Here is a 13,471-nt window from a genome sequence, read left to right as displayed (position 1 = left end):
AAACCTAAGCAAAGTCTTTAACATCCATGTCCTTCCACACGTGTATTCTTTGTTTCAGTGTAAAAAGAAATAAAAGGTCATTTATGTAAAAGCCTTTGATGCAGCAAGCAGTAATATTGTGTTGGGGTTTATTAATATGAAGGAGAAAGATTTTGCCCGTCACTGCAGTTACTACTCAGTTGTTGCCTGAGGATTATGAGGCTTTTAAAGAGATAATATGCAGTTATTTTTCCTGTTCTGGAGAGAACCTGGTCGTTCTCCTGTGAGTCAGCTGTAAAGCAGAGGAAGTACACACAGCAAATGTGTCACCAGGACCTTAAGAGCCCCTTTTATACTCTGTTGATGGTGGTTTGGTGCCTGACTAGGCACCGCTAGGCCTCACCAACTAGGTCTCTGGCCTGGTGGCATCCAGGTGACTGTCCCACCTGAGCAAGTAAAAAGGCAGAAGAAAATAAAATTTCTTCTTCAGTAAGTCACCCAGAGAAACAGCACAATGAAAGCGATGACTATATGGGGACCGGTTGTTTTTCTGAAAGGGCAGTGGGTATATTTAATGCGTTGTCATACCTTAGAGGCAGGGAATTTTCTTTTGGAATTAATGTTGAAAATCTAAATCTGAGTCATGTAAAAGTAACTTGTAGATTTGGGGAAATCTTATGGAATGCTTTAATTTAGGAAAGAAAAATCAGGATGGATTCACACAGGTACTGGGACAAGTAGCATTTTCTTTCCTACGCTATGGTCAGCAGTCATGACCCAAAACAAGACAATTTCAGGATAAGCCTCAATTTGTCTGTGTGAATGGACAAGCGGTACATGAAATTCTGCCAACCTGGTAGGCTGGCCTCCACTTTCTTGTGCCCAGGATCAGGTCCATGTCTTGGACCTTTGTTGCTCTAATCGTAGGCATGAGGACACAGGATGCTGAATGTGACACTACTTTGTAGCCAAAGTGCAGGTGCAGCTCTCTGGCCTTGTAATCTTTTTACCATAAGTGTTTACTGGGGGAGTGAAGAGACAGGAAGTATGTTACAGCCGCATCAGCAGAATGTCAACTTAAGATGGCTTTGCCAACAGAGCTAAACCTTTAGGTCTTTCTCATGGGAGCTTTAAGGTGAAGCTGTCTTTGGGGGCATGTATTAACAGCCTAATGAAAACGAGACAGTATGATTTTAACATACGTTAAGCATAATGGCAAGAAGTAGCTTGAGGTTTAACTAGCTGATTTTTAATACATCATGGAAGCATACTGCCTTATTTGTGCTAAGCTGCTAATACACATTAGCTAGCTAAATATGTGTTCTTTGCACTTCTTAAATCCCAGTACGAACAGAGCCAGTAAGAATAGTTTTCTTAAAAGAACATCTATACCAAGTTAAAATTCTAAATGCACGCCCTAATTGGGATTTTCCTTTCTTTTGATTGAATATAAGTCTTACTGTGGCTTTTTGTATTTTCTTTTGAAGATGTCTGATGAGGGAATAAGAAGAAATGTTTTTACATTGGTTTTTCTTCTTTAACTTTTCATTGCTTATATTCCAAATGTTGTTACAAAATAATGAGAAAGCATTAATCATTTCTCTGTCTGGTCTAAGACAAATGGAAGGAATCGACAAATAATACTGAATGCTTTGGGTTTTAGTTTTTTGTTGTTTGTTTGTTTGTTTTTGTTTTTTGGTTTGGTTGGGTGGGTGGGTTTTTTTGAAACATTTCCTAGTTTTAACATCTATTTCCCTTTACCCTAATTTTCCAAAGTTTTGTGTTATGACTTAGTATTAATATGAAGTAGTTGCTGTAGCTGCCAGATGAGTCATCAGAACAGCTTTGCATTTTTCAGGGGGATGCTAGTATTTGGCAATCTCTTCCACTCTGGTGAAATAACCAAGTGTCATGGTTTAACCCCAGACAGCAGCATCATGCAGCTGCCTGGTCACCTCTCTCCACCAGGACAGTGGATGGGGAGGAGAATGAGGGGGAAAAAATAGGAAAACTCATGGGTTGAGACAAGAACAGTCCAACAACTGAAACAAAATACAATATAATAACAATAGTAATAAAAAGAAGAGAGAGATAAAACCCAAGAAAAAACAAATGATGCACACATAACACAATTGCTCACCACCCGCTGACCGATGCCAAACCCATCCCCAAACTGCAATCAGCCCCCCTTCTGGATAACTTCCACAACTGTATATAAACTGAGCATGACGTTGTATGATATGAAATGTTCCTTTGGCCAGTTGGAATCAGCTGTCCTGACCATGCTCCCCCATGGCTTTTTGTGCACTTTCTCATTGGCAGAGCATGGGGAATGAAAAAGTCCTTGACTTAGGGGAAGCGCTACTTAGCAACAGCCAAAACATTGGTATCTTATCAACATATTCTCATACTGAATCCAAAACACAGCATTGTTCCAGCTACTAAGAAAAAAATTAACTCTATTCCAGCCAAAACCAGAACATTGAGGAAGACAAGAGCTGGATTCAGGGAATCGGACAACGTTGAGCAGCTCGTACATCCTTTTTGGATTTGTCATTAGAGCTTCATTAGCTCGATAATCACATTCCAATCACAAAATGTTTCTCTCTGTATACTCAACCCCATCCATCTCCCTTACAGCTATCCAAACACTGTCAGTTTTATGGAAAGATACTACAGGAACTAGAAACAATGGACACCAGCTTCACATTGTAAAAGCTCTTGACTGCACACCTAAGGGTCATCTGTCCAATACTGATGACATCTTGAATCTTTCTGTAGGGAGTTGAATGCATCTAGTAAACTAAAAGTACACTGTATGTTCCTCAGTCATCAATACATTGAGTCTGCCCTGGCCAAGGTGCTCAAACAGTGTGTTTTAAGATTGGCTCCTGATATTGAGGAGATCTTTAGAAAGCTGAAGGATCATGCTGGAAGTTATATGGAAGTCTTGATTTCAGGGTGAAATATGGGCATTTTTGCCCTTTCTATCTAAGCTGATTTTGTTTGTTTTCTTGTCGTAAGCATTGCTCCCTGACAAAAAGGCCATGGAGCCTAAAACTTAATATTTGTTCTTTTCAGTCATCCCAGTAGGTTGGAATATCCTGTATGCCGATCTCACCTTTCTTGCACTCACGCACACAAACGGCATGATGGTGTCATATGCCCCTTTCCACAAAGGACTGTACCCTGACCCTCCTTCACCAGTTTCTTTCCTTATGGATTTGCAGTGCCTGGTACATCACCCTCAGCTCTGCTGTGCTGTGCAGGTGGAGTGGGGAGAGTTCACCCTCTGTGAAACCTAAATCCTTTGTGCAATTCTCTGTGGCAGTAAAGAGCAAACCACCTTCTTCACTCCAGAGATTTAAGCCATAACACATTCCTGCTTTCTTGTATATGAACAGAACTTCTGCTTCATGGAGCTTTCTCATTGCAGTGCTTTGAGGGACTGCAGACACATTATATATTAAGTGTTGATTTCTTGTAGTTTTCTTTGGACATTTTTGAGTGTTCATGGCTTTTCTCTGCTTCAATCAGTACTGCTTGATTTGCACAGTGGCATAGAAAGAGCTGTCCAGTACAGAGCCTTTAACAGAGTCATAGAATCATAGAATGGCTTGGGTTTGAAGGGATCTTAAATACTATCTAGTTCCAAACCCAATTCCATGGGAAGGGACACCTTTCACTAGACCAGGTTGCTCAAAGCCCCATCTAATCTGGCCTTGTGCATGGGTGGGGCATCCACAGCTCCTCTGGGCAACCTGTCCAGTGTCTGTCTCACCACCCTCACAGTAAAGAATTTCTTTCTGATGTCTAATCTAAACCTACCTATCACAATGTGCCCTTGTAAAAACCCCATCCCCAGCTTTCTTGGAGTCCAGCTTAGAAGAAAAAAGCAGCAAGGGCCATCCAGAGGCTTCCTGTTACCTATGTAAATATTTTCATGATGGCTCTCAGAATTCATTTACAGACATTATGTTCACCAAAATGTTTAAATTTCGCTTGAGCTTCACTTGTGGTTCCTTTGACTTTGCTTGTGTGGTATTAGTGCAAATGTGTTGGTGTAATGATTTACAGTGAGCATTCAAGTCTTGTATTAGCTGTGTGACTCAATGGGCAAATATTTTCAACGCTTTTTGAACCTTGACCCTTACTTACAGATATCTCCATCTTTAAGCCATGGAATAGAGGCTGAAAATTTCAGCTGGTGTGAGCAATGCATCCTCAGTACCATCAAAGGTATATTGTGAACAAGGCATTGGCTTTTCACGAAGCACTCATCAAACACTTACCAATAGTGGATGGATTTGTTTCAGAAAGTTCTCGACCAACAGTGAGTGTGATCCATACATTGCTGGTGGCTAGGAGTCTGATCAGTGTGGCCTCTTGGTGTCTGAGTGTTGTTATTGATTGAATGATGGTGGATAAGACTGGACAATTTGTAATTACATCATATTCAGCTAGTGGAGATATTTCCCAGGGGAATATTCTCATGCATCCATGTTTGTCAGGGATATGCAGACAGCTTGTCTGAAGTCAGAGGAAGAAGCTTTTCAATAACTTACATTAGTATATGTACTGTTTTATGTCCTTTAGTAGAGAAGAGAAAAGGAAAGGTCTGGAATTAATCTATACTTCCAAAGAGCCAAATCTGTTTGAACCCCAGTACCTCTTTCCTGTTAGCTGAAAATTTCCTTCCTTCTGTCTGGGTGCTTAACAGATTTTCCTGTATGGTCTTCATCTGCCTCTTGGCACTGGTGGATTGGCTCAGCTAGTGACAGGATAGAGACAGGTCATGTCAGTTCTCTCTATGGCATTACATTCTCTTGGGTGGTTGCTTGGTGTGTACAAGCACATGGTCAGTACAGAAGTAACTGCTGGGTTTGTGAGTTTTATTTAACAAATACCAGTAACAGCAGAGACCTAAAATACAGCTCTTTCTGTGGCATGTTACTTTAGACTTGGGTCCCTTACTGCTGGCCATACAAGTGCTTTCAGGTGTTGGGAAGCATTCGCAGGTGAGTGAGGATGTCCCATTTAGCATCATGCTTGGATAGAGGGTACTGGACTTAAAGTACCTGCTTGGCTTTTTCTGTCATGTGATGCCCTGCTGATACACATAGGCAGACAGAGGCTGTAAGAATAGGGGCTTTCTACTGGCATTGGTTCTTGCATTCTCCCCTGCAGAAAATGTTTCTTGAATAGGGACCTTAGTTTGAACACTGCTTTCACTTCATATTGTGTTCTAATAATATCACATAAGAGACATGAAATGGCTTTGATCATAGGGAGTAAATGCCACCAAATATTCTTCTTCGTGCAGCCTTTTCCTTGCTACATTAAAAATTCATGGGTAGTAGCAGCTTCTTCTTTTCAGGACTTAGCTACATCAGCAGATGGTGAGAGCGGGCAGGAATACCAGGGCACGTTGATGGACAGAACAGGGGTGTCCTGAACGAGCTGGGTGCAGGAGAAATTTGCACTTAATTTGCTTATGCTGGGTCTGTCTGAAGCCAGCCAGATTTACTGTTTGTTCCTCACTTTGATGAGCAATGAGCTTGCTGGAAAATTGTTGTAATTCAGTTAAATTGACATGAATCTGAAGGTGTGCCTTAATTTCCATGTTTGCTTTATTCTTTGTGTTGCATTCATCCTCCAACCAAGAGGAGTTTACAGGGAATGAGAGAAAGGCAGACTTCAAGAGGTGAAATTGTAGCCCCACAGAAACTGGTGGCAAAGCTTTGCTTGATTATATCAGGGTCAGAATTCATCCAAGAGGCCGCTGCATCCGACTGTAGAACCTGTCAGGGTTGCCTTTGACATCTCAGACACTGATAGACAACTTGTATGGGAAAATTCTTTGAGCTTTAGGCTCCTTTTTTCTCAGATCCTCACCACATCAGCTGGTAACTCCTTGCATTTGGCAGCAGGTTTTATCATCCCAAGGCCTGTAAAAAGCTTTCCTGCCAGCTCCTTCATGCTATACACTCACCAGTTGTAAAGCATCTCTAGTAAACAATTTTTACTGTTCTTTCTCATAATTGTATGTGAAAGTGGTTGCTTACCAAAAGCCCAGAAGCAGATGCTTGAGTGACTTGGAGCCCTCCATTTCACAAATTCAGGCCTCCCCTGGATTCCCACTGATGTCTGGCAAACACAGGAGGATTCCTTGCAGACAGAAAGAATAGGGTGAAAAGGTGTTATGGACAATGACTTCAGCTAAAAAGTAATCAGATATTCTCAGAGAACACTTGAGGTAAACTTACACAAGTTCAACAGGGGAGGTATATGGAGTTCATCTTCCAGTCCATTCCTCTATCAGAGGGCAAGTAATGAAGCATGTAAGTGCCCTATTCAGAGCTCCATCTCTTCATCAAAGGTTTTCTTTGGTCTTTTCCTTTTTACCCTGCTCCAGTCTGATCCAACTTTAGTGATTTTTTCACATCACTTGCCTTTGTTCAGCCAGCTGCTATAGTGCTCTGCCCAACCTGCTCTTTGTCCTTCCCTGATCTCTGCCTGCTGGAAGAAGCTAGCAGGCTCATTACATTATTTAAAAACTAGTGGTCTGTTGTATAAATTAAGAAGGTAATAAAGTGTTGCTGAAGACCAGGACTATGCACAACCCCCCAGGGGTTTCACAGGAAGCAAAGCTTCCATTCCTGTTTGGGTTGTGAGCTCTTTGTTTTATAAAGCCCTGCCAGCTGCTGGATCTAACAGGTTGCTTGAGCTGAGTAAATTGTCAGTAGGGGGGGGATGCATTTGCTGGCATTTCAGGACCTGAGCCAGATCATGTTCCCACATGGATTTTATGCTCCTCCAGGAGAACACCTGCCTATTCTCCATCTTATCTGAAAGGCTTTTATAAATAGCCCACGCCAGACCTCTGCTTTAGGAAGCTGTTTCAGGATGTGTGCATCCCTTATTCAGCCCAGCCTTAGCAGTGTCTTTAGCAGTGATTCAAAGAAGAATTCCTCTCCCTTGAAAAGTATTGCTTTTTCTGATAGGTATTGCTTCATCTGAGCAGTTTGCAAATTTGTCCATACTTGGGTTTGTTTTGACTTATCCAAGCTGATTTAAACATGACTTGGAACGAAATGGCATCAGGGTGGTTCTGAGATGAGGTCTCCTGTTGCTGCAAGCAGCGAAGCCCATAAGCCATACAGCTGCATGGCTGATGCATCCAACTGTAGAACTGGAAATTCCTCGGTTCTGTCTGACATAACCAGATGGTGGAATCACCTTCAGCAAAATGCCTCCTCCCCCTGAGAAACCACCTTATTCCTGCACCTCTTGGTGGGCAGGTCCTCTGTTGTTCCCTCCAGCTTCACAGAATCACAATTAAAAGGGACCCACAAAGATCACTGAGTCCAGCTCTTAGCCGTGCACAGGACCATCCCCAAGAATCACACCATGTGCCTGAGAGTATTATCCAAACGCTTTTTGAAGTCTGGCAGGATTGGTGATGTGACCAGTTACCTGGGGAGCCTCTTCCAGCACCCAACCACCCTCTGGGAGAAGATGCTTTTTCTAATATCCAACCTAAACCACCCCCTGACAGAACTTCAGGCCATTCCCTTAGGTCCTGTCACTGGTCACCACAGAGAAGAGATCAGTGCCTTTCCCTCCTCTTCCCCTCACAAGGAAGTTGTAACTGCAATGAGGTCTCTCCTCAGTCTTCTCCAGACTGAACAGACCAAGTGACCTCAGCCACTCCTCATACGGCTTCCCCTCAAGGCCCTTAACCATCTTCACTGCTCTCTAATACCTTAATATCTTTCCTATACTGTGGTGCCCAAAACTGCCACAGTATTCAAGGTGAGGCCGCCCCAGGTCAGAGCAGAGCGGGACAATCCCCTCCCTCGACCGGCTGGCAATGTTTTGCCTGATGCCCCTCAGAACACGGTTGGCCCTCCTGGCTGCCAGGGCACTGCTGACTCATATTCAACTTGCTGTCAACCAGGACCCCCAGGTCCCTTTCCATGGCACTGCTCTGTACATACATCTGGGGTTGCCCCATAACTTCTACTTTCCCCTTCTGTATGCTTAGACTTAGACCTAAAGTGCCTACCTTTGGCCCTACTTCTTTGCTATCTGGCTCATCCCCAGGACAGTGATATTTATCTGCCAACTCTATTAGAGGCTGCTGAAAACACCCTATCTCCCTCTCTGGCATCAGATGTCAGGCATTTGTGGCAAAGTATTGGACTAGGAACAAAAGTGGTACAAAGTAAGACTCAAACAGATACAACATAATGCATCGAGGAGATAGTATTTAACAACAGGCAACCATTTAAGCAGACAAAGGCATGATTCAATTCAGTTGCTGGATGATAAAGGAAATAACATTTGTGGTTAAAACAACAGGAAAAATTCTTAACCTGGTGTGATAGTTAGTCATTGAACTCAAGAAGTGGGTGAGTTTCTGTGCCTTAAGGCAGGCAGCCCGATAGGATGACAGAAATGAGGCATGGGAGCAACCTAGGAAAGGGAGATAAACTTGAAAATATCAGGGTGAGGAGGTTGGAGGAGAGTAGCAGTATGGGAAAGATGAGAAGAAAAGGTAAAATGTTAAAAAGTATATGTTGAAAGACTAGGCAGGCACTAACTCCAAACGCTGATGCAGAGACATCCCTGACTTGTAGCCTGTAAGAGTGGTTTTAACTGAGTCTTTGCCTGTGAGAGAGTTCTGCTGGCTTTTCGTCTTGAAGATCTGGACATGTTAAAGATGTGTTTTCCTCATTTTCAGACCTGAACACAGTGAAATGACTGGAAGTGTTTTCAGAAGCTTGAATTCAGGCAGGTCACAGTTTCAAAGGAACTTTTTACCAAATTTCTGCATAAAAATTTCTCTTCCTGTTTGTTGCACGTGAGGCTTTCTGACAGTGCCTGATCTCCTGATAACATCACAAATCTTGAGAATCTTTCTTGTCTTGCTGAAGGCCTCGGTTTAGGTTTCATAAAAGCTATGTTGGAGCTGCTGTAATGGACAAAAATGTATGGCACAACAACCTGCCCACACTCTATTCTTCACAATAAAAATAATTCCCTGGTAATGATGGATGTGTAGCATGTATCATTTCAGCAAGACTTTGGAGCTCTTTTCAAGATCATTGCTGTCACAATGATTATTCTCATCCATTAGAATTGTGTTGAGAACTCCATGCCAGAGCAGGCCATCGAATATGCATCAAGGCTCAGCAGAACGGGTTTGATCACCTCTTAGTTATATAGAATTCCTGTCTGCAGCGATCTACATCCCTTGCAACTGCCAGGCAGTTGTTTTGGGGCCTGTTAAAGAGTAGGCTAGAAATAGGTCACGCCTGGCATGTTCTGTAGATTGTGTCTTGCAGGGGCTTTCTGTATAGTGGTGTCAGATCGTGTCAGATCACCCTGCAGTCTTCAGTGCTTCACACTTTTTAGACTATTGGAAGCTTATGTTAGGATCTCTGCTATGTAGCTGGAAACTTTGACACGCCCTGAGAGACAGGGCAATTTTATACAGTTAAAGTAGGCATCTGCTCTGATGTGCCCTCAAGAGAAGATTACTTCTCTGAGGGCAGAGGGAGCCTAGGGAGATTAACTTTTTGTGCCTCTGTGAATGACTCATTAAGTGATTTACCCAAATACGCTGAGGAAATTGGGACGGTGTATCTCCCAATTCCTGCTAGAACTTCCCAACTTCTAGGTCACCTCTGCTTCTCTGTTGGAAGGGACTGTTAACCATTGTAGTCTCCTTCTCTGAAGTCAATCCTAATTACTTGTGCTGAGGGCAGTACAAGTAATTCTCCAGCACTGAGGAAAGTTTGGGGGGGGCAACTTGGGTGGATACTTTTTGGATTTAAGCAGAGAGAGCTACTGCCTTCCTATGGGAAGTAAATTATTTAAAGACCTCTAGGGTTGAACTCTGGGTCTACCTAACTCATCAAGTGTTATGTGACATTTGTGAGGCAACAGGACTCCCAAATATAAAAAGAGATCTTCAGTGGGAAGTATTGACTGCTTGTCTAGATTCACATGCCTAATTCCTATAGCCACACTTAAAAACACAGGTTATCGCCTCACTCTGTGAGAAATGTCGAACTGGGATCAGCTGTTTTCTTGCTTCTGAAGCCATGAGCCAGCCTTTCTTGTGAGGACAGGTCCCACAGTTTCCCACTGGGACTGCTAACTGGGCTAGGAGATGGCAGGCAGCTTGGCTCCCTGCCACGCAGCAGCAGTGGCTGAGCAGCGTGGCTTCCCCTGCTTTTGAAGTGATTTGATGCCCTCTGGCAAAGAGCAGCTGCAGAGTCCAGTCCTGAGGTGTTAGTAAGGAAGTCGCTAATGGTACGTGATCTTTCAGGGAAAAGGTAGTGTGACACTCTTGAAACCACTGACAACTTTTATTCTTGTTGTATTTACATCAGGCTGGAAGGGCAACTTTTGTTTTAATCAAAAAGGGAGTACTCTCTATGTCTCGTCCCTCTCAAGTAGGAAGGACCCTGTTACAAATGACTAAGTAGTTCTACAAGCACTTGCTGTGGTAACAACCAGTAATTAAGACCACAAATGAACTGCAGTGCTAATTCTTTAATCCTGCTTGGTCATACTGATGAAAAAAGGCATCTTTAGGCTACTATTTACCTCCTGTCCAGCCTTCAGATTTGGTCTTTAAATAAACGTGAAACTTTCTAAATTAGAAAGTCAGAGCACGCTCTTTATCCAGTCAAACAAGTTTTTCTTTTTCAAAGGTGATAACACAGTTTTCTACCCATGCAGTGCAGAGGAAGATAAACTTCACAACTTGTGTTTACGTGGTGGAAACCAGCATAGCTCTTCTGACACTGGTGGTGATACGTCAGCTTATAGCAATTGAGAGCCTGGCCCTTGACCTCTAAATTGTCCACAGCAAGGACATCAATTGTGAAACTAGATCGATTGCATAGTAACAAGGTTACAAATTTGTGAAAATCAGCTATTGTTCTTGTACGGCAGGAAGTTCTGTTACAGCTCAGTGGCCACACTTAGAAAGAGGTGTTGTGCGTGCACGTTATCGTCTGCAGTTATGTCCTATCTGAGTGCTCTCAATGCAGTAAATCCTTCTACCTAATGAGGTCCTTACTGCAGCAGAAACTTGGTCTTTTTGCATTACATGTCTGGATGTGAGTCTTGGCCCTAAGCTGGCTCTGATTTTCAGTATCAAAAGCCAGTTTAATTTATAGACTTGCAAAATATTCATAAAAACCATATCTTTCCTAAAGCACTTTAAGGAATGGGTACTTCTAGTATTAAAGCCATTTTATACATACATTTTTCTCAAACCACAGAATTTTTTCCTATAACATGTCCTTCATAAGTGCCTTGGGGATATAAATAAGTGGCATTGATGTTCTAGTCGGCACAGGATCATGTTTGGTAGATGGCATCCTGTCCTTAGCAGACTTCCTTATAGTGATGCCATGGAAATTATTTCTCTGCTCTTTTCAGCAGACTCTGACCTGGCATAGTTAGAGACCACTTTATCAGGGAGGTGTAGGTGAAGGAATGGACAAAGTATGGTCTATGGGAACTCTCGGAATATGAGAAGGGCATTTACCATTTAATGCTCACCTTCTCCTCAATTTGCCTCTTGAGGCATCTGATGTGTTTGAATGATTTTCATTTTCTCTTCTAGCCCTGCCTTTCCTCCTTTTCTCCTACTCTTGTGGCTCCCTGTATCCCAAGATCTAAGGGAGTGTGGTACATACATGCTTAATTGCAGTGGGATGCCACCCTTGTACATCAGGGTGGAAATGTGTACATGTAGGAGCTGCAAGTACAGGAATGAAGAGAGGAAGGGGAGATCACCACTGTCCTGCCATGGTCTCTTAATCTTCCTCCCCGTGTGGCAAAACCCCTTCAACTCTTCCTCGTTCCTCTCCATAACTCCTCTGCCAATGCGACAAAATTGCATTTTTTCTTCATGGCTGAGAAGCTTTGAGCAGGCATTGCTGCAGAGTACAGCAGTGTATCTTGACTAAACATGTTATAGCTCACAAAACATCATATGTTTTTGCTCACTGTTGCAGATACCCCAAATAAAGTCCCTAGATGCTTGGACTCTGCTGACAGAGCCATGATACGGTCCCCTTAAACAATTGTGTCGGTCATTATAGGATCTGGAGACTGGTGTGAGCAGTTTTGTATGTTTAAGAATGCCTTTTCCCTAATTCCAACAATATTTGGAATCAACTTGCCAGTTTTGGTGTGGCTAGTAGTGCTTGAAAGTCAAGTGAGAACAGTTGCTGTTTTGTGGTTGTTTGTGGTGTGATTTCACAAGCCTCATTTCAGCTCCTAGAGGGCAGCCATCCACATCATACAGATGGCTGTTGCAGTTGGCATTGAGTGAAGTTTCCATGGATCACTCTTTGCATTTAGCCACCTCAAATGCAAAAAAAAAAAAAACAAACCAAAAAACCATTCCTATTTGTGGACACAGTCCATGCTTTCAGCGTCTCTTGGCTCTCCATGAAAAGCAGATGGTACTTCAGGCTTTCCCAGTGTCAATCCATGAGCATCTGTAAAACTGAGCTCCCACACAGGTAGGCGGAGGTGCCCTGAGTACCTGTCCACAGAGGATCTCAGCACTGCCTATCTCAGCACAGGCTGTCCATCCAGGGCCAGCATGAAGCATCTCTCCTTCAGTTGGCTTAGTATCCAGATTGTGATGTCTTCAACAGGTTTCCCTCACAGGGAAAGTAGGGCTCACCAGGCTATGTTAGCTCATGCTGCTGTTTTCCTTCCAGCTTGTATGCAGAACAATCCCACACTCATAGGGTGGAAACACAGACACCTTCCTGAACCTGTCATCCAAGCCTTTCTATCATGTCTCTGGCTGTGCCATACAGCCCACGTTCATCAGTGTGGTGCTCTACACCCTGTTCCCTTTGAACAGGGTATAAGTGGTTTGCATTAGAGGAGGGTGATATGGTACCTGTAGGGCTGGGCTTGTGCTGCCCATCCGTTCCTGAACTGCATGGTGACAAAATTTGGTCAGCCAGGCTATTCCTGCCAGTCCTGCACCTACCAGGAGTATTGATAAGTGGCATTAAAAGGCAGCAGTAAGGATTTGTGGTGTCCTAACTGTGTGCTCTAACTGTTTACCTGAATTTTTCCTCAAGTTTTCGGAGGGTAGGGAAGTTAGAAAGCAGACCTGCTGTTCATTATCTGCTTCCAGCAGGGGGAGATGGGTCCAGAGAGTTATTTCTTCTGGGAACACGTACAAAAATAACATTATTTATTTTACTCATGAGGCGCTCTCCTAGGATTTGTGTGATTCCTGCTTGTTTGGCCTTTTACACCTAGGCAACCCCTTCCTTTTGCTTCTATATGCTTCTAAAAGCAAATAAGACCTATCAGCTTTAGTGTTTGTTTTATTTTTCCCAAGGTTTATGAGACCCTCAGGGAATTTCTTCCTCATCTCTCTGTTTATTATGATTATTATTATTATTATTAAATAGTTATGCTGTGGTGGTTC

The 13,471-nt window shown here is 43.0% G+C and overlaps 1 protein-coding gene across 4 annotated transcripts in view; it reads left to right on the top strand.

Annotated features, from left to right (window-relative positions):
• LSAMP (limbic system associated membrane protein) overlaps positions 1–13,471 on the top strand; it is a 1,000,415-nt gene that overhangs the window by 676,710 nt on the left and 310,234 nt on the right. The gene's annotated exons all lie outside the window — the stretch shown is intronic.

This window comes from Manacus vitellinus, unplaced genomic scaffold (genome assembly GCF_001715985.3).
Source record: "Manacus vitellinus isolate BGI_N305 unplaced genomic scaffold, ASM171598v3 scaffold_28_pilon, whole genome shotgun sequence".
Classification (NCBI taxonomy): domain Eukaryota; kingdom Metazoa; phylum Chordata; class Aves; order Passeriformes; family Pipridae; genus Manacus; species Manacus vitellinus.
The sequence above is the reverse complement of the archived record's forward strand: the minus strand, read 5'-3'. Positions and strand labels throughout refer to the sequence as shown.